The following is a 23,011-nucleotide window of genomic DNA, read 5'->3' as shown; positions in this document are numbered from 1 at the left end:
TATATTGTCCATGAAGAGCTGAGGGGGCCTTTATAGAGGACAGGGTGCAAGTCATACCCCTGCTAGCATGGCTAAAGATTTGGGATAGTTTATAAACAAACAGAATCCACTTTAGGAAGGGTTTCCCTAACTATGGTTATTAGAGCCAGTGTTATGCATTCCAGTACTACTCCTCTGGGTGTCTGGTATTGCCAACTGGTGCTGAATAGGACTTCCTCAATGATTGTCAGGGTTTCATCATGTGGTAAGCTTACCACATGACAAAACCCTGACAATCATTGAGAAAGAAAAATAATTTCTTTGAATACAAAACCACAATCTACCTACAAAGTCATGGTACGAGCATGGGGAGTACCTTCGCTCTTAGTCTAGCGGGACTCTACGTACATCACCTGGAAACAACCAAGATTCTCAATGACCATAATCCCTTCAGACAAAATATCTCCACATAGAGAAGCTACATTGACGACATTCTTGTCATCTGGAATGGCAATCTGGATTCAATCACTCAGTTCATGGAATGGTTAAACAACCAGAACGCCTACCTAAAATTTACAGATACAGTGTCAAATGAGAGTCTGGTCTTTCTAGACCTGAACATTTTTCAAGAGGATGGAGTCCTGAAAACAATGACCCACTTCAAACCTACATCAAGGAACTGCCTATTAAGGTGTGACGATAGAAATGGTGGTCCCTGACCAATTAGGAATAACTTAGAATTAATGACAAACATTCATTGACGGGTATATTCGTAGAACGCTATTGTTTATTCAAATAGTGTCAATATGTGTTTCACTGTATTTTTTCATGTTTAATTTAGATATATACATATTAATAATTCACTTCTTAACAGTGCCCACTGTACAGGGAAGGGAGAGGGTAGGGCAGTGTTCAGGAATGGTGTGGGTGGTTAGAGTGACAAATCAATCGTAAAATGCTTTCAACAATTGAAATTGGCTCCTCAGGGGAGCCTTGCCGGAATTAATCAAAAATCAAATTTAGCATTAGTGTAACATCATCAATAACAAGTGTACAAAGTCACACTCCGATTATGTGTTATAGTTGGTAATCGACGTTTCGACCCTCGTTGTAGGGATGCTACCCCTTACATGGTGGGTCTTCTTCAGGACAGTGAGAGGGGGGTGGGCAGTTCCTTGTATACAAGTTCCTGTAATGATCTGCAATTCGGAAGTTTTATTTCATTGACAGACTCATTCCTTGTTATTGGGCAGAGAGTCCTCAGGTAATTGGCAATCAGTACTGTAGCGTACCGATCTAGGCACAGGTCCTAAAAATTACTGACTCAGTCGCTATGGAAATTGGTCAGGATTCCTCGTACCCGGCGTCCTGCACCTCCTGAATTTAATCACTTCCGATTCAATTCAGGAGGTGCAGGATGCCGTGTACGAGGAATCCTGACCCGTTTCCATAGCGACCAAGTCAGTAATGAATGAATGTTTGTCATTATTTCTAAGTTATTCTTAATTGGTCAGGGACCACCCTTTCTATATCACTGAACTACCCAGGTCCCTCTGACTACCCGATTGACCCTCCTACTGTAATCCTATTAAGGTTTGACAGCTTTCATCCCGACACCTCCGGGCAAAACTTCCATATGGTCAGTTCCTCCGACTTAGGAGAAACTGCACTGATTTAGCCACCTATAAATCACAGGCGAATGACCTCAAAACCAAACTAAAGGAGAGAAAATACCCGGAGAGGATAATAAACATCGCCATGAAAAGAGCAAGGAACAACGATAGAGATGCTCTTCTGGAAGAAAAAATACCACCAAACTCGGACCAAAAAAGACCAGTGTGTGTCACAACATACAACACCCATTCAAACGAAATAACAAAAATAATCAATAAGAGATGGCATATTCTATCCAGCGGAACACTGAGTTTTGACAAACCACTTTTCGCCCACAAAAGAGGGAGAAATTTGAAGGACATGCTGGTCCGCACCCACCCAAAACCAGACACACCTCTGCCACTTTCTACACACGGGATACAAGGCCACTTCCCTTGTGGAAACTGTGCGAGCTGCCACCTGACCAAAAGGAGCAAGCAATTGTTTTTCAGCAACGGAACCAAATTGGATCAACGGGGAATGACAAACTGCAATAGCCGCAATGTAATATACATGATTACTTGCCCCTGTGGCTTGGAATATATTGGCATGACCACGAGACCCGTAAAGACCTGGATCAGTGAACACAAGAGCAACATCCGATGCAGGAAAAGGACAACCAACATGGTCAGCGACGGCTACCGCCCTCTTCCCTGTATGCCCACAACAACCCAGAACACAACGAAACGGAAATGACTTGTCTTTGGAAGGCGGGGGGTCGCAAAACCCCCAGGCCGTATTTATTAAGGTACAAAATAATAAAATTGTTAAACAAAATATACAATTTTTTATGCAAAATTATTCAGGAACATTTAGATACATTTATATCGACAATTGTGATCGGCTAGCCTTAACAAGATTCTAATACAGCTTGTTTCCTAACCGAATCTAACATCCTCATCTGAGAATTTTGCATACTAACATTGATGGCGATACGGCAAGGTCGCTAACCGGTGTCAGGTCTTACAAGCTGGGCCCTTACGCAGGTGCGCATGCGCAGCCGGGCCCGTTAATTACCCGGTCCACCCCTGCAGCCGAGCCCGTTAATTACTCAGTCCACACTTGCAGCCGAGCCCGTTAATTACTCGGTCCACCCCTGCAGCCAAGCCCGTTACTAACTCGGTCCACCCCATGCAGCCGAGCCCGTTAATTACTCGGTCCACCCGTGAACTTCATTTAACCAGTGAAGGAGGGCCCTAACTTGCGTTACCAGCTGCCCCATAAGTTCTAGGAGGGGCCAGTGACCCCTCCCCCCCCTGGGCGGACACCTCTAAAGGATGATGCCGCCCCCTAAGACCTTAAAATAGCTGCTTACCGGTCATGACCTTACCGCATGACCAATACCCTAACAAATACGACGACCTGTGGAAAAAAGGGACTAAGGACAGCTACACTATCTACAACACATGTATGACATACAATCATCAAGCTACTATGGGAAAAAAGGCCTAGACAACAAAAACATTTCACAATTACATTTTTCATTTCTCCAAATACTTGATACATGACATGTATGCAATTCACATCTATACAGTCTAATGACATCTCTGCTCCAATTCACTACCTAAGAGAAAATAACATAATTAATAACAGAACAGGTATACATCATGCACAACACAGCTTTGTTCCAGGGATGGTGGGTGGGGAAAATTAGGAGGCCCGAGCGTAGGGCACGACCAGTGTGGGGGAGCGTCAGGCGACAAGAAGGGTCAACTGAGCGCTCCCCCCTCCTTTATTCTCAGGGACTCGGGGAGAGGGCGGGCCGCCCCCTCCCCTCACCCCTCAACACCCGCCCCCTGACCCGGGAATCTAGACCACGCCTCCGGGTCGGGGATTGGGTGTCGGCCGACCGGTGGTGTGGCGCACACCTCCCGCGTTCCATTGGGCACCGTGATATCACGCCCCAGCACCACCGGTAGGCATGGGGAAGAGGGGATCGCCACGCTGCCATGCGGGTGGGGGGGGCCAAGGGCCCCCCCCTTTTCACATGGTCAGCGACGGCTACCGCCCCCTCCCTGTATGCCAACAACAACCCAGAATACAATGAAACGGAAATGACTTGTCTTTGGAAGGCGGGGGGTCGCAAAACCCCCCGGCCGTATTTATTAAGGTACAAAATAATACAATTGTTAAACAAAATATACAATTTTTTATGCAAAATTATTCAGGAACATTTAGATACATTTATATCGACAATTGTGATCGGCTAGCCTTAACAAGATTCTAAAACAGCTTGTTTCCCAACCGAATCTAACATCCTCATCTGAAAATTTTGCATACATGGTATTTTGGTGTGATGATCTTTAGCGCCGGGATGCTCTTTGGAGCAGCTGAGCGCTCTACAAAACAAATAGTAACATAACATAACATAACATACTAACATTGATGGCGATATGGCAAGGTCGCTAACCGGTGTCAGGTCTTACAAGCTGCGCCCTTACGCAGGTGCGCATGCGCAGCTGGGCCCGTTAATTACCCGGTCCACCCCTGCAGCCGAGCCCGTTAATTACTCGGTCCACACTTGCAGCCGAGCCCGTTAATTTCTCGGTCCACCCCTGCAGCCGAGCCCATTACTTACTCGGTCCACCCCATGCAGCCGAGCCCGTTAATTACTCGGTCCACCATGTGAACTTCATTTAACCAGTGAAGAACGACTCTAACTTGTCTTATCATCTGCCCCTGAAGTTCTAGGAGGGGCCAGTGACCCCTCCTCCCCCTGGGCGGACACCTCCAAAGGATAATGCCGCCTCCTAAGACCTTAAAATAGCTGCTCACCGGTCATGACCTTACCGCCACAGGCCAGCATTGTTACCCGCCGATCTGGCCTCCCCCCTACCTACTCCTCAGAAAGGTCATGTCCCCTTCACATAACCCTCTAGCCAAGCAAAAATGTTATTTGACCACAGGACGTTCCCAGCCTCAGTGAAGTGCACCCCGTCCCGGAGGTAGAAATGCTCCCCCCAAATTGACCCATGCGGAATCGTCAGCAACCGGGGGGCTCGAAACAATTTGTCCGACTGCGTATTGATCCTCTTTACCGAGTGATTCAATGCCTTAACCGAGTCCCCCCCTCGCCACTGCCAACGGGGAATAAATTGAGACCAGACTACCGTGCAACCCGGACAAGTCCTAGACACCCACCCCGCAGTGGATATGATTTCCTCTATCAGGATGCGTCTCCCCAGTTTGGTCAAGTCATTCTCCCTAGGTGAAGTATCACCACTGACGAGTGGGCGGGTTGCTGCAACAGTAATTCCAGAAAGTAATCCCTGAACTGCTGAATACCCAGGCCTCACCTCCCGAAAAATGAGATGGAGAACCCCTCCTCTTTCACCCTATCATCCTGTCACCTGAAAGAAATACAGTTTTAGCACGCCTAACATAGGAGTGGCCCACCACCCAAGTCACCAATGTCCGATGATCTTCCTGATGCTTTTGTTGCGATGATGGTGTCTTCTGCTGACTTTCGGCAAGTTCCTCTCCCGCGTGACAGGTTCGAGAAACTGCAAAACCAAGAGATACAAGCGTGAGTCATCCAGCTCTGTCACAACATGCCAACATGTACATAGCGTTTGTAACACTCAGAGGACCACCTCCCCATCTTCTTAACCTTTTCGGCTGGGAGTCCCCTTACTACTGCTTCCGCTGCTGCCCCAATTCTAAAGTAATGGGAGCCAAATTCCGCGGGATCCAAACCTGCCTTTGCAATAGTTAAGTCCAGGACTTTCCTAAACTGGTACCTAGTTAAAGGAGTACCGTCCACGTGACACAATAGTGCCCCTCCGCGCGTCCCGTCCCGCTGCCTCCTAAAAGCCTCCAAATGCGAGACTGGGCAACAAGGGTTGGTCCGAGCACGGTGAAGCACTATCGTTTCCCCCTTTCCCTCCTGATCGGTCTTTGATCTTTTAATTGTTACACACATGGTGTCAGCACGGATCCCCACGCAGGCCACTTGTAGGCCACCCTCTATGTCCACTTTGGACGCGGCTACTAGGTCGCCTAATCTCAGGGCCCCATAAAACGCTAGCATGAACACCACCTTGAAAAGCAACACCTCCCAAGGGGAACTACAGACATCAGGGAGAGCTAACAACAGGGCTGTAAGCCTTGCCATCCCAATGGGCTTTCTCAAATCTGTCGAGTGTCCCTAAATGCAACGCCAGCCCTCAACGCCTTGCACACTACAAACGTGTTCGTAGGATCCCTCACGCCCCTGGCCTGAGCAAAGAATGAAACAGCAGCTCTGTGTCTGTTTGCGGCTGCCAGCGAGCGCCCTTCCCTGTGCATCAGCTCTAAGTATGCAACAAAACAGTCCTCACGTGCCCAGTTATTCTCCCAACCCTGCCCAAGGAAAGTACAATGCCGCCTGAACATTTGGAGGACGTTCAACAGTGATAGCTGTAAGAATGGAGAAGGCTCTGATCCAATTGCTCAGTGTTTCCTCCACCCTAAACTTCGCACACTGTACTCTCCATTCGCTAGGGTGCATCCATTCCTTTAGCATTTTGGCATTTTCCATTTCCCCATTGTCCAACAGTAAAGAGAAAATATATATGTACTTTCCCGCCCAAATCATCTCTTTCACCGCTCGAGAAACATGTTGCCCTAAATCCTCGCTTCGAGACGGAATCGTCTCATCTTCTAAGAGAGGCAGGGCTACCTCCTTACCGTTACCGGGGGCAGGGGCTGGTCCTGCATCGCTTCCGGTTGTTCGAGCGGCATCCAAACCTGCAGAAGAAGGGGAAACAGAGGCCGGAACTGCACTCGTAACTGTTCCCGCCCTAATCTTCTCCACCATTCTTGCCGCCTCTGCGGCATGATCTAACGTTGAGGGCATCATACCCCCTTTCTGAAGCCAAGGAAGTATAGCGGTTATCTGGGCTGTTAACTCAGGGGGGATCTGAGTGTCACTATCCGGTATTGTCGCCGGCACCACCGGTGTAGACGGCGCCAAGGGTGCCGGGACTGGGGGCGATGGAAGTGGGCCATCTGGGGCGGATGGCGCCGGCCCGACAGGATTGGTCCCTGCTGGCAATGCGGGAGCAGGTGCCACGGGGGCCGGGGATACCGGCTCCGGTGAAGCGGGCACCGCCACCGGAGTAGGAACAGAAGCATTGTGCCTTGGACGTTTAGCCTTGCCCTTCTTCGGTGAGGAATCGGAATCCTCCTCCGGCAAAGGCGCGTTAATCTGCCGCTTGGGCCTACCGCGCGGGCCTTCGATATCATCCATTCTTTTCATCACACGGGCCTCTAGGCCATCAACCGCACTCAGTCTTTTATCCATGGCATTCACCTTAAGCATCATGGCCTGAAACATCAGCTCTATCTTTGAAACCTTAGCTTTAGCTCCTGGCATTCTTCCTATTGCTCACTGCACTCACAGATCAGTTTCATAACCAGTCCACCATATACCTTCACAAGACGAAGGATGTGCAGGGGCTATAAGCACCACACAACGGTGACAGCAACACCGGCTTTTCCAAATGTAATGGGTGGCCAGGCTCTAACGTGGAACCACCCGGCGGCCACACGAGGCATTGAAATGCAAGCCCCCCGTCTTCCTCTTACTCTCGCTGATTTGCGTGTCCTGTACTCTACAGATCCACCGGTCTCGATCCTTTCGTCTGCTTCCAATGTCGCACTACCACACACTCCAGTCAGCAGTCCTCGATCTGAAAAAGAAAACAGAAAATTAGGAGGCCCGAGCGCGGGGCACGACCAGTGTTTGGGAGCGTCAGGCGACAAGAAGGTCAATTGAGTGCTCCCCCCTCCTTTATTCTCAGGGACTCGGGGAGAGGGTGGGCCGCCCCCTCCCCTCACCCCTCAATGCCCACCCCCTGACCCGGGAATCTAGACCATGCCTCCGGGTCGGGGATTGGGCGTCGGCCGACCGGTGGTGTGGCACACACCTCCCGCGTTCCATTGGGCGCCGGGAGATCACGCCCCAGCACCACCGGTAGGCATGGGGAAGAGGGGATCGCCGCGCTGCCATGCGGGCGGGGGGGCCAAGGGCCCCCCCTTTTCAAATGGCGACTCACTTCCTAGAAGCAGAACATTGTGTCAACGATGTCCTTTGGACAGTCGTAAAAAAACTTCCATCTGAATCTGGCCTACATGAAAAACAACAACGGTGGGTGTTCCGTCTGGGGACCCACCTCACGGACCTCAATGATGAAATTCCACGGGGACAACTGATTTGAACAAAAACACAGTGAAGACCCCAGCTCGACTCCATTTACGTGAGTAAGGTGGGGATTTGTGTACCTTGTCCTGAAGAAGGAGCCCAGTCTCCGAAACATGTCAACACACACACAAAGGAGGTAGTGCACATAGCTTTGCACTTCAAACCTCCGTTTACTACACGTTTTTAATAGTGCCAGCCAGGGGCAGATTAACATTTTTTTATTACCCACGAGCCAGGCCCTTTTTAAACTTTAGTCGCCGTTTATAACCTCACCACTCACATATGATACCTTCACATACACCACACATAGTTTTGATTAAGTGCTCCCGCGAAGTCGCAGGTCGTAGCACGCTGTATCCCGTAGAGGGGTGCGAAGACCCCAATGATGAAGCATGACACCAAGGGTCCATTTGGTGTGTGAGGAGTATTCAAAGTACAGGCCCTTTATCAAGCCCTTTTTGTTCTATCAACTACCGTGACCGTAGGCAGTGACAAATTTGCATACTTGCTGCCTTTCAGAGACGATTTCACAATGTCCCCATCTTTTGTTTGTTATTCTAATTCAAAGTAAAGGCCTTTTATTGAGCCTTCTTGGTAACTACTACCCGTGAATGGCAGAGGGCAATTTGCACACTTGCAACTTTTCTTATTTTTTACATCATTCATCTTCCACTCAATCAACACACCATCTACAAGTACACACACACACCTACTTGCAGCCATTCGTGGCTATGGTTATCAAGTATTCTATTTCATATTCGTATTCAAACTTCAGGCCCTTTATCGAGCCTTTTTGTTGTAACAACTACCCCAGCCGAAGGCAGTATGTAATTTGCACACTTACTGCCTTTCTAGATGTGTATTAGTGTTTCCTGGAAGTGTAAGGAAACAGACTGGGAAATTTAAAGGTATAAAAGACAAATTTGCCGGTGCATGAAAAACTGCATACATAGTCTATAGGGGTTTCAAGCAGTCCATGCCCTAAGGCCCACTTTGCAACATGAGTACTTCAGTACTAGCTGAATGATTACAATTCTGCAACAAGAATGTCTCAAACCACTTTAATAAGTGTATTCTTATAACATCTCATAACTTAATAGAGCTTCTGAAATAATTTCATCATGTATTTCATATTCCTGATTATTAATTTCAAAACTCATAGGATCATACTCGATGTCATCTAATGCTTACAGAAAATCAACATCTAAGGTTTAGTCTAGGAAATCACAGCTAATATCTGCAGCATTGATATCTTCCACTTCATTCTCGCTACCTGTAAAAAGTATGTTCAGCTCTTCTATGACACTGTTACTAATTTCCAAACTGTCTTCCAAATTGTTTTGTTGAATTTCCATACTGAATTTCTTATGTTGTGGGTCCTTGTACAAAAACATAAACACTTCATTTTATCTTTACTGTAATAACAGCATATGTGGTGATTCATATGAATTCTATTAAATATTTATCTTACAAATAAAGGAACAATATTTTGTACATGACTGTAACTGTCTTCCAAATGGTTTTCTTGATATTCCATACTAAATTTCTTATGTTGTGGGTCCTTGTACAAAAACATAAACACTTCATTTTATCTTTACTGTAATATCAGCATATGTGGTGATTGATATGAATTATATTAAATATTTATCGTGCAAATAAAGCAACAATATTTTGTACATGAGTGTAACTGTCTTCCAAATTGTTTTGTTGATTTTCCATACTCAATTTCTCATGTTGTAGCTCCTTGTACAAAAACATGAACACTACCTTTGTATCTAAACTGTAATATCAGCATATGTGGTGATTCATATGAATTATATTAAAAACTAATCTTTTAAAATAATGTTGATTTGGTAGCTATTCCTGCAGAACTACAGAACTGGTAGATTTAAATGCATATGAGTCCATTCTGATTCAATCTGTGCACCCGTTTCAGGCTATTGTTCGTATGGAGCCTAAAACAGGGAAGTTGCCTCCATTAGATTGAAAAGAAGAGTTGTGTATTTACCTTTAGATTTAAAGAAAAATATTAAAATTATTGGTGTAGAGAGAGAGGAAACTGAACCTGTGGTTATTCTAGTTAATGGTGTTCCAACAAAGAGTCAGAAAATATGGCAAGAGTTAGTAGATGTCAGCAAAATTCAAAAGGCTATGTTATACCTCATAAAAAACAATCTTTATTACAGAAATGTATCTCTGGAAGAACAAGAAATAGTTTTAGGAGATGATAGCGAAATTTTAAGTAGTCAAATTGAAAAAGTGGAAGTCTCCAGGAGTAAAGAAATTTATGAACATTATTGTATACATCCTTTACATTCAAAATAAATAATTTGAAACACTTTTGAATTATTCCAAATGAAGAATGCGAAAGAAACTCCTATTGATGTTTAGGAAAGAAGTTTAGAAGCCTGTTGTTTTCCACAGTTCTTGCACACTGGAAAAGTTGGACGATATGATGAACTACTCATGCAGATTCCAGCTTCAGAATATTGTACTCAGAAGATCCAAGATTTCGACAATGTATTCCATATTAGTGTTTAAGAAAAAAGTTTAGAAGCCCGTTGTTTTCCACAGCTCTTCCACACTGGAAAAGGTGGACGATATGATGAACTATTTGTGCAGATTCCAGCTTCAGAATATTGTACTCAGAAGATCCAAGATTTTGACAATGTATTCCATATATATTTCATCTTCTGTTTGAACATGACTTGTCTGGACTTTCATATGCAGTAAACCACATATTAAAAATAGAAGTTAATCTTCGACATGTTTCTGCAAAGGAATTCATGGACAAATTACAACAAAGAGACGATCATTTAGAATCTCAGTTGATTAACTTGATGGCGTGTCGACGTGGTAATAATGAGTTTTGGTATCGTCGTCAGGGAGAACTTAAATGTATGTTAAGGAACTTGGAAAACCCCTACCATGTTTGATACGCTAAGCTGTGCTGAATACGCATGGGACGATTTACATGAATTTCTATGAGAATCACATTCAAATATTAAAAACATTGAATTCAAGACAGCTGGAGAACAGTGTTCTTTGGATCCTGTAAATGTGTGCAGATATTTTAATAATAGGTTTCAAGCTATGATGTATTTTTTCTGCAATAAAAATAACCCACCTCTTGGAGAAGTCATTGATTTCATTTGGAGAGAGGAACACGAAGCCAGAGGTGCTCCAGATATACATATGCTATTGGAGATCAAGGATGCACCTAAATTGGGAACTGATTCTGATTAGACTGTGTTATCTTTCATTGAAGACTATGTTACCTGTGGTATTCCAAAATCAGGAGAACAAAATACCTTATGACAACAAGTTTTACGGTTTCAAAATCATCGATGTGGATAATATTGTCGCTGGAAATACAAGTAAAAGGAAATTTTGTATACAATGAAAAAATATAAAATCGATAATATATAATGTTGTCATAATGTATCCAATATATATTTGCTACCCTGACAGAAACCTCTTGTAAATACCTTCGACCCATGTATAACCAAAAACTTAGGCCTGAACCAAACAAAATGGCCTCTTTGTTTCGTTTCCCTGGGCCTCTTTCGTTAGTAAGGAAGACCTGTGACATACTGTTGAGCGGAGAGTCTGAAAGGGTGGCCCGGGCTATGAACAGAGGATAGATTCTAACTTAAGAAACTCAAGGTCACATCTGTCTTTCTTCTAGGATGAGCACATTCTTGCGGGCGCCATGCCTGTACTCCCATGCACCAAAACCAAAGGGGGGCACCTTTAAGGACCTACCCCCGGAATAGCTTGAGCTAAATTTTGAATCAATCTAATGTGCCTTATATGGGTCTTCTTGTTGGTTTCTCAGTTACTGGTACTTTTCCATGTACGGGGTTTCAATGGGGTATGAAGAAAGTATATATGCACTGTTTTGAATGTGATCTAGCTGTCTCCTCTGCACACCTTTGAGAGCTGTAGCGAGAGGGAGGCTCCCCTATACAGGGCGCTTTGCAAAATATACGATTGAACCTTTTCCATTACCGACTGATTTATGTATGGTAAATAAGGTATATGGGCTATTGGTAAGTATAGCTCTATGGTATATTTTTGTAGTACTTCAGTTGGCGACTCCGCCGGGACTCAGCAATAGGGTTGTCCCCTCCTGTAAACAGGGGAAGAGGGACGGGGAGGGGTTCTGGTCAAGGGGGCGGACTGAAAAAGGATCCTACTTAAGAAACCAGTTTGTGGTAGAAAAGGAAATTTTGCTCTTCGACCCAGTGACCTTCCCAGCTGCTAAATAACCCTTCGCCGGAGTCCTTCGGGCTTAACCCGGGAACAGCTGACCGTGTTGGTCTATAAAAGAAGTTGGCGGTGGAGAACGCTCAATCAGACCTGAGTACACCAGGTGAGTGAATTGTATTGCATGGAATGAGCACTTTTTGAGAAGTGGCTCAGAAGAACAGTTAACTGCGTATGGAGTAGTGGTTAGTGAACCACAAGGGAATCTGGGGGTCTGACGTGGCAGAGGTGTGAATGCACGGGCAGATGCCCCACAGACTTGTTTGGTGATTAGTTGGGACAACGTTGGACGCCTTAGTGTTGCACGGTGGGTGCTCACTCGGCCGGATTCTCTTCGGAAAAGCCCCCAGGGGCAACTGGGTAAGCGCAGGGTCTGGGGTGGCACCCATAATGCCTGGCCCAACCAGCACAGGACTGAGGGATAGTCTATAGCAGGGTCTGTGGTGCGCCTGTATGATGATCCTATGGCAGTCTCTAGACTGTCGCTTTTGGGAATTCTTTTGGTGGTCTGGAATCCAGGGTGATCGATTCCCCGAAACGGAGTCGGCGGGCTCTGTTCGCGTATGAGACATGTCGTATGGAATTGTAAAGTCATGACCTGAGTACTTTTAACGATCAACATTTATGCCCTTTAAGTATAATATGTAAATTGATTTGTTGTGGGTTGAAAAAGTGAAAGAGTGTGTGGTGAGTAGACGCGTTTATGAGTGTGACTGCAGTTGGAATGATATGATCTGTTGAATACCTGAAAATGTCTTGTTTTAGTAAATTATGTTTTGGGTGCTGCCGTCGGAAAAGTAGGAGGCTGGAAGAAAGACAGCCCGCTCCTCCGGAAGGCAGTCCTAGTTTTGACATGTATGTTAAACATGGTATTTCTCCCATTTAGTTTAATACACTGTGGAACAAATATATTAAAGATAATGCAGAATTACAGTGGCCCTTAACAGGATCTTTTGATGAAAGGAAAATTAATTCCTTACAGAATAAATCATTTTTGAGAAAGAGCTGTCAGACTATGTTTGACTCCTTAACCTTATGGTTAAAAGAGGCAAAGCGACTGCGAATACGAGAAGAGAAATTGGGAAAGATTCAAACCGGACAGACGATAACACAAAAGGCAGTGGGGTATGAGAAAGAAAAAGCACAGAAGAATATCGAGCATTTAGATAGACAGTTTAGATTACAGACTGATAAAAGTTATGTGACCCGAATAGAAGCAGAAGACGAAATAGAGGAACTATTAGAGGCTCGCCCTCGGCCACCATATTTGTAGTTCAAATACTTTATTTGGTTTTCTTTGTTTGAAACCATAAAAGTCACACTTTAAAAAACAACACATACACTTTAAAACCATAATACAAAGCTAAAATCAATTGTTGTATAGTAACGACAATATTGACGCACAAGGCAGGGAGGGCTAAAAACAACATCAGTGGGCCCAAGTAAAGTGCCCTGATATTAAAGGTCCAAACAATTTCTATATTTCATTGCGCATTTAAGAAACCCGGCCACAAATGGAATACAATCAAAGTTAATCATTTGCAAATATAAAAGAGCGGGGCGTACTTGGACAAAATTAAGTCTTTTTAAAAGAGGTAATAAATAGATAGTCCTGGGCATTGTATAATATTTACAGAAGAATAGAAAGTGTAGCATTTGCTGTGGAGACAAATTGTTGCAGCCACAGGGTGATAACACCTTCCCACTGTTACTGACCCTTGGAACTGGCAATAAAACATGAAAAAGGTTAAATCTGAACATGGTTAATAGGAAACGCTCATAGGCTGGCAATGGGCAGGATAAGTAGTGCTCTATAGCCGTGGAGGTTTTAAGCATCAAATGTTTCCTCACACTGGGTTTTCAGCAGCTCTCTCTCCTCTCTATCCATTATTTTTGATTGTATAAAGGAGTGCTTTATAAACATGACATCCTGCCTGGTGATACAATCTGGGTTAAAAAAAACAAATCAGGACGTCCCAACTCTTTAAAATTTACTTCGAGGTATTTTAACTAGGTTATCTTCATCTTATTTTCAAAGCTCAAGGATTCTCTTAGTATGCTGTGTGTGAGGCCTAGGTTCTTGTTAAGCCAACACTGTAGCCGAAAGGTTAAGGGGCGAAAGGCCAAAGTATCACTTATATTTGGCATACCTGTTTACTCATGGACTGACAAGTTTGCTGTTCCCTTTGGGACACTCAAGAGCTGCTTCAAGAAGTTATTTTCTGTCACCTGAAGGCCCTGCAGCCCACAATATCCCCATAGGTCACTGCCATAACTTGCTATAGACACACTCTTAGCCCTATAGATTTTGAGCATGGCTGCAACCGGGCGGTTACCCATTCTCGCTGCAAATCCGAACAATGCTGCGTTTGCCCTGATAACCTCGCCCCTTTTTTTGTTTAAAAGTGCCACCCAGTTGAGCTGATTGTCTAGCAGGACACCCAAATAGGAGAATGTTTTACAGTGTGGCACCCTCGTACCATTCACCTCAAACGGGTCCTGTTTTTTTAAGCGAGACCCCACCTGCATCACATACGATTTAGTGTTATTTGTGGACAAATCACGTTTGTCCATAAATTCATGAAATGCATCTAAAAGGGTTTGAAGCCCCTTGGGGGTGCGTGCCAGGAGGACCGTGTCTTCCGCGTACAGGAGGACAAGCAAACCTCTACTTCCCACGTACGGATAATCAGCCCCAGTATCCAGCAATACACCTTCCAGGTCATTTATGTATAATTTAAAAAGAAACAGGGCTAATATGCAAACCTGCCTGACCCCCCTTTCGATTTCAAAGTTTCTTGATATCTTTAAGTCTTTAGAGTATCTGACATTTGCCTTGGTATCCCTGTGAAGATCCCTCAGGAAGTCCACCAGGCCACGCTTCACCCCCATGACCTCCCTGTACCCCCACAAACACCCCCGATTAACACAATCAAAGGCGGATCAGAGGTCCATGAAGGCCATAAAAACGGAGCCCGAGCAAGCCTTGGTGTATTCCGTATGATCATATAGAGATTTAAACACTGGGCCGTGGTGGAATGACCTGGGTGAAACCCGTACTGTATATCAGAGATAATCTGGTTCTCCTCTGCCCAGGTACACAGTCTCTTAAGAATTACCCCTCAATGACCTTGAAATGGAGTCAATCAATGAGATTGGCCTGTAGTTCTTTGTACAGTTACGGTCCCCTTTGTTATGTACCGGGACGATCGTGGAAACACCCCAAGAGACTGGGCATCCTCCTCTGGCGGCCGCGTTACCCACTGCGGGCAAAATCCCTACCCAAAAGGAGGGTTCTAATTTAAATAAATCCGGGGGGATGCCATCCAGTTCTGGCGCCTTCTTGTTCGTCAAATTAGCGATGGCCTCCCTAAATTCATGCTCCATAAAAACTACTAATTCATTACCTGTTTGTCCTGACGGTAAATAAGTCTTGCAGGATGTATTTTTGAAGATACCTTCAAAATGAGCCACCCATTCTTCCTCTGTAATATTGGAGCCCACCTCACCGGCCCCTTCCGCTAAAAAAGGTGAGGTGTTTATTGTGCTCCAAAACCTTGAACTATTGCCCAAAGTTGCGGTGTCAAGGAGTTCTCTCCACAATACTTCCTTTATTTCCAACTTGCGCTTGGCTAGGGCATTTTTATAGTTTTTTTAACCCGACCTTTGAGTTCTCTAGCTGCTATTGAGCAAATATGACAGAAACACTTGGGTCCACTAGGCAAACTCTTTCTCCCTTGTGCGAGTAACATACTCCCTATTGTAGAAGAGATTTCTTCAAAAGATTTTAGAATACACAAGGGAGTTGATTCCTGATTGAGGCAACAAGAAAAATCTGTCTTACATTCTGCTTTAAGTAACTCATGGAAGGTGGAAGGCTTGATCTCTTTCCATTTAATCCGTCGCCCTCCATCAGTAGGTTGGAGATTAATACTAGCTATCACTCTGTCTTTTGTCTTCAGTATGCTCCCACCTAAAGCAACGCAGACAGGATTATGGTCGCTATGTGAACTTGGGATGATGGAAAATCCCATCAGATGTGGTACTAAAGATCTAGATAGTAGAATATGGTCTATGAAGGTTCCAGTGCCACTCCCCTTGAAAGTAGGTACCCTTAGTTTGCAGTGGGGGGAAACAAAGTTCATTGCTGGGGCTAAATCCTGCTCGGCAAGCATGTCGTTCAATTCTCCTCCCTGAATGGTGTGCTCAAAATGGAACCCCAATATTAAAGGGCAATCCAAAAGCCCCACGGTATGTAACATGGGAACATGGGGTCACCACATAGGTGAGTATTAAAATCTCCTAAAATAAGCAGCTTTTTCCTGTGAGACCCCCCTCCCTGTTTGACAAAACTAATGAGATCCATGATCCTGCTTCCTTCTTTTCGATTAACGGAGTTATAGAAGTTTAAGACCAGGAGGGAGCCGTCCTTGAGTCCCAAGGAAATGGCCTGAGTATTGCTGTTGGCAGTAGAAATGTTCTTAATATTGCATCGAAGGGCCAGCAATGCAAAGATAGCAAGACCTCCCTTAGCTCTACCACTAGTACTTCTACTTGCTGGGACGAAAAAAGCTCGGTACCCCTCCAACGAAATATCACATTTTACTAGCCACGTTTCTTGGAGACAGATAAGCATAAATTTGCTAATGAACTGTACCTATAAAGGGTCTGTAACGCGCTAACCCTGATACGTTCCACGAGAGAACGTTGTTGGTTGGGTTATTCTAATGTACCCCCTGCATGACGTCTCCCGGGGAGACGGGCAAAGCACCTTTAGGGCAAATATCGTTACTAGAGTGTTAAATTCAGTATAATAAAGATGAAGGGTCCTTGTTGTAACGTACATGTAGTATATTTATTCTTGAGATTAGATAGAAGGTACAGCATTCAGGTAGGAATGTAATATGGTAAGAAACCCCACTGGGAGCAGATAACTTCCTGCTCAGCCTCCAGGTAACTGATAAATCCCTTGAATAGCAACAGGTAGAATCATGGATGACATCACAGAGACATGACATAGACAAGCAGACACTAACACCAAGGAGGGACAAAGAGAGAGGAAGAGCAGGATATAACATAGACCCCTCCTGTAAATTATAGACAGGTTTGTCCGATTCAGCCATCAGGGATGCAGGCTCAACCAAAGGAGTGACTGCTGGACTACTAAGTGTTGGTGGTGGATTTTTAATATAACGGCTATAACCTTGTCCACCCAGTCAATCACAGCCATTAAGCCCGGAGAGCGACGCATAACGGTTTTGGGTCTCAAATGGTGACGGAGATGCATATCTGTCCCAGATTGGCTCCCTTAGTGAGGTTAACCGTGGCAAGCCCAGCCTCTTTTGCTCTCTGATATAGGGTGTCCAGTTGTGGTTTACCCCATTTCTGTCATCCAATCTGTTTTTATCAATTCCCCTATAGAAAAAACCCAGGGGCAATATCTCTATTCCCTGACTTCTTTGCGCACAACCTTCCCTCTCATCTCTGAACACCCTTTCTGCTATTGCTGGATCATTAAAATTAACGAAATTTGTGCCACAAGAATACCACTGAGTTGGTAGAAAGTGGAATAATGGTACCAAATTAGGACCCAATGTTTAGCAATACCAATCACACAATTGTGTTAGAAGCAAAGAGCTGAATTACAATGCATGAGCCAACTAATATGGTCAATCACAAAAACTTACAAAATTAGAACACTATAACGCACATTTCATAAGTAAAAGACAAAATCAAAATTAGAAAATTAGAAAAACCAGAAAACGGTGTTTTGGAAAAATATATGTACTTTGTATATTTATTCAAAAGTAAACATTTTATCACAGTGATAACAAATCATTTTAAAAAATATACATGAAGTATATTGAACATTTCATTAAAACATTAAAAATCACATAAAGTAAACATAGGTTAAAAAAGTTCAAAAGAACATGGGTCGACGCGGCGTTTCGGTTACAGGCTAACAATAGTAAACCTTCTTCAGGACCAAGTTCTAAAAAGAAACAGAAAATTACTTTTTTTGCAATTACAGTTTTTCAAACAAAGCTTTTTTCCAAAACAACACTGTTAATTGGCTACACTACTCGATAGTTGGCGCTAGTCATATAGAAGTGAAAGTTAACATTATTGGTATTGCTAAAACACATAATAGAAAGTACCATCAGGTGAGTTCTAGTTTATATTCACCATGATAGATGTCCGTAATATGGACATTTTGTTCATCTTGTCTTGATTTCAAAGTTACCTGATATTAATAACGTGTTCCAGTAAATTCCTGGTTTGCTGTGTACCGGTTTTGGTATTCGGTCAGGAACTGTTATCGGTTTGTGATGTTATTACATACGCTGTAATAGTCTCTATGAGTAATAATAAAATATCAATCACTAATTTGTATGCTCTTATTTACGTGAGGGTAACAAATTAATATAGCATAATACTACCTTGTGTTTGTTTAGGGATAGAACTTGCTCTGGTAGTAGGAGCCACCGATATTGGGCTTCTGTTATGCTGTGGAGAGAAGTACCTATTTGTCATATTGTATTTTAAGGAGTGATTCTCAAATGTCGGTATTAGCTTGATAGTACTCACCCAGATTTAAAATGACTGGCATCTAAATATAATCACGAGCTTTTCAATGGGCTTGTGTCTGAGTATTGATTTTCATACCGTGGTGGGGATTATCCTGCCACTGTTTGGTTTAAGAAAAGGGAAATGTTTGTTAAAATGCTGATTTCGATTGCTAGTTCACATGAGTTGTCATAAACTTTAATTATAAGTAATAGCCTCCCTGTTGGTTTTGTATATTCAAAGGGCAGGTATTTTTAATTAAAACAAGTTATTCAGGCTAATAGGCTTATCATTGTCATTGTTACACTTCTATCCCTATACCTAGTGTAGGTATAGCATCATATTTATTTAATGTTAGTATGAAAATGGCACCAGTATACGTTACCAAAGCAAAGAGGAAACAGTTGATAAAGTAGCACCTCGATCTAATTGTTGTAATTCGCGCAAAGCAAACAACAATTAGATCGTCTTTTCAGGTGTCCTGGCATTTTGAATTTTCCCCAGAGAGGACCGTTTTGACCCCAAAAGTTCCAGAGATAACCTTTTTTCAGTAATGGCGATTTCATGCTCCAATACTACGGCCGCTCTCATGATGAAGTTATCCAAAGTCCCTGTCACACTGCCTCCTGTTATGCTATGCGTCGGCCTCCTTCCCTTCCCTGGTAGCTGGGCCATAGTCACAGTTTTTGGAGATAAGTCAGCCAGTCAGGTCAGAAGACAGTGACATATACAGTCCTGGTTACCTGGGAATCAGGATGCTGTACAGCACACGTTAGTGGGGTGGCCTGGCCCGGCCCGGGCTTATACGGCCTGTGACGGCCTAGGGCGGTCCCGCCCTTATCCCGGGCTTAGCCCCGCGACGCGGAAGAAGCCTCCGGGAGCGCGAAATGCGTGGCAGTGGGCGGGGCAGTCGCTGTGCAGTCTGGGAGCTGTGGTCTCCCCCTCTGCGGCTGTGGGATGTTGCTGGCGGCGGCAGGGAGACCAGCAACGTCAGGAACCCAGGGATGACTGATGCAGCGTTGCAGGTAAGTCCGGTGGCCCTGCTTAGAACAATATCACCCCCACTCCTTAGAAGGAGCCTCCGATGTTTAAGTGCCTCCAGGCACGCAAAATGCGTGGTAGTGGGCGGGGCAGTCGCTGTGCAGACTGGGAGCTGTGGTCTCCCCCTCTGCGGGATGTTGCTGGTGGCGGCAGGGAGACCAACAGCGTCAGGAATCCAGGGACGACTGATGCAGCGTTGCAGGTATGTCCGGTGGCCCTGATTAGAACCATATGCAGTCAATTTCTCCGTATCCAGAGAAACTGCTCGGATATTCATGATTTCCTCACCCAGTCTGACATCCTCAAAGAGAAATTACTGTATCGCATATATCCCCCAAATTGGTCAAGGACTCTTTTAAAAGAGCAAGATACACCAACAGGGAGAACATGTTCCAACCTAAACCATCTGAGAACATTGACCAATTAGTCTGCATTACCCGACATTCCAAGCTAAATCACAAAGTCCACCAAGCCATCAATTCCAGCTGGCATAGGCTGAATTTGGAAAAGAACAGAACCACTATACCGAGACCTATCTTCGAGTTCAAAAGGAATAAAAACGTGAGGAACCATCTCATTCGAAGGAAGATAGCTGAGACCCCCTCTGGCACACAAAGTGCCATAACCAGTATGAAACCAGTCTTTGGGAACCATAGATGTGGCTCGTGCCATGCATGCCCCCAGGCCATAACAGGCGACTCCATAACCACCACGGAGCGAACTATCTCAGTGGTTCGCAATGAGACATTTACCAACTGAAGAACCAGCAATGTGGTTTATGCCATCCTGTGCCCGTGCAACCTCCCATATGTGGGGGAAACTGGACGTGAATGCCGGGTGAGAATTGGGGAGAACAATTCGAACATCAGGAACTTGAAGACCTCCGCCCCCATTGTATCCCACTGGATGGAAAAAGGACACACAGAAAATGATCTCCGCTGGTTCATATTGGAGAAAATAAAAGCAAGACACAGAACGGATCCTGCTAACCTCCGTAAAAAAAAGGATGTCTTCTGGACCTTTCTGACCAACTCTGTTACCAATGGTCTCAACACCTTTCTATAATGTCCACCTATGGTCCCCGCATTAGACCAGTGAGTCCTGTTCTCATTCCGGTTTGAGATCCTCTTCTTACACCACTTTCCTTCAGGCGTCTATCGTTCGATCTTTTACCTGTTATTGTTCTGTTATCCTTTTCTTTTTCCCCTTTTCCTGCATTAGCCCCCCTAAATCTCCCCTATCCCCCCACTCTCTCCTAGAGGACAAATTCTATTCCAATCTTAGCAGCTCCACTCCAAGATGGCGCTCTAACCCGATGGCGATCTTAGCAGTCCGTTTCAAGATGGCGCTCCAACCCGATGGCTCATCTAATCCCTCCCTTTCCCTATTCCTAGACGATGCATCCCTCTCTAGCAGCCCCTCTCCAAGATGGCGCTCTAACCCGACGGTTCGCTATTCTTTAGCCTGTTGTTTACTCGCAGTTCATCGGTTTTACCCAGGTGACGATGATTTGAGTCTTCAGACCAGTACTCAAGCCGCCCCTCCTTTCTATGCATTTAGATCCCGGGTTTGCCGACCTCGCGAACGAATCCCCTGATGATTTTATTCCGCGTCTTGGATACGAGCACCCCTGACACCCTTTACGGTAAGCTCTGGATACCCTTCATCTCCCCCTGAACTCCCGACCCTCTCCGTTGTTTTCCAGATCTGCCCCTTTTCTTTCATCCCTTCGTCCCCCTTGACGTTTTTATTATGTTTTGCTCCCAGATCCCACCGGGTGCTTCCTACCTGCCTAATTATACTCTAAGACGACTCCTCAGGCTGTTTACGTGTCCCTCCATCATCGTAACTCGGCAGTCTAAGTCCTTTAACCAACAGGTGAGCTCGCCCTGATTATCATGCCGCTCCTGCCCCTTCATATAGCCACTCTAGATCCTGTCCACTCTGCATGGACTTGAGCCTCTCTAGATCCTGTCCATTCTGCATGGACGTCTGCCACCCTGACTTTTATTATATTATTTTATTATATTATTTTTCTCTTAGCCCCTTCTCAATCGACCCAAAGATATCTGAAGACGGCTCAAGTTTCAATTCCCCTATCCTGCCATCATCCATACGCGGCAGTCCTCACGCTATTATCTTCAGGTGAGCTCGCTAGTGTGATCTCTCTTACCAGCTTCTCTACTCAGCTGCCCCAGTTCTTGTCCATGTTACATGGACATTTGCCTTTCTGATACATGTTTCATTGTCCTCTTAGCGTTTATCCATAAACGGAAGCCCCTAGATCAACTCCCCTGCCTGAATCGACCGTCTATGTTCGCTGCTGATTCCCCATCCGCCAGCTAAACAGGTGAGTGAGCCCGCATTCCCGCATGCCCCCTGAACCTAACCATTCCTACCCCCGACATCCCTCGCCTAGGAACTCCAGATCTCTCTGGAAGCCTAACAATATTGTGTGCCCATGTTTACTATCTTTTTAGCGTGACCCCTCTATCACCCAAATCTGGGATTCTCGCCACCTATTGGCCCGACCCTCCCGAATGGACCCCTCCATCTAAACCCACGTCCTCCGCTAATCTCAGGTAGGATTCTAGATGCCTTTCCACATAGAAGTCTTTGCACGTGTGATAAGATCTGTGTCCCAGACATCTCCCCAGTGATTTCCTTTCTGCCTACGGCGGAATTTTGAGTCACTGCTTTATACATTTATCTCAACCTAGGGACCTCATTAGACCTCCACATATGCCAAAGACCGGTTAGAAGTCCCCCCCAAATAGAACCTTCTTTTCTACCTTAGGGGACCTTGGACCGTATTGTTTGCCCTAAGGGACCCGAGGATCTGAAGTATGAGAACGTGCCAACTGCAGTATGAATGTGAAACATATGTATTCCAATAAAAGATGGTCTGCGTCTTCACCTTGCCTACCCCGTGGGATTGGACCATTTCCCTACCTTCGGGGTTTATATCCCGGGAGTAATCTGTGAATACCTAAACCTAGACCATTTAGTGATGTGCCCACAGATTTGATGATAATACAATGTTCAGAAATATTACATGAACTTCAAATGTTTATCCATGAAATCTCATGAGAACTTTGAAAAACGCATAAATCTGTATAATGTTAAATCGATGTGCATGTAATCTTTGGTATTATCTAATATACTCAAATACTCTACGTTTGAACTTTCCAGCCAGTGTGTTCCCCTCCTCCCTCATCTCTGCCAGCCCTGTCGAAGGTGCCTCACACCTAAACGCGCGTTGGCGTTATTACCACGTTACTATCAGGAACGGCAACTATACTTCAACTTTTTGCCTTC

The sequence above is a fragment of the Lissotriton vulgaris genome, chromosome 4_1 (genome assembly GCF_964263255.1).
Source record: "Lissotriton vulgaris chromosome 4_1, aLisVul1.2, whole genome shotgun sequence".
Classification (NCBI taxonomy): Eukaryota; Metazoa; Chordata; class Amphibia; order Caudata; family Salamandridae; genus Lissotriton; species Lissotriton vulgaris.
This window is presented reverse-complemented; position numbering follows the sequence as displayed.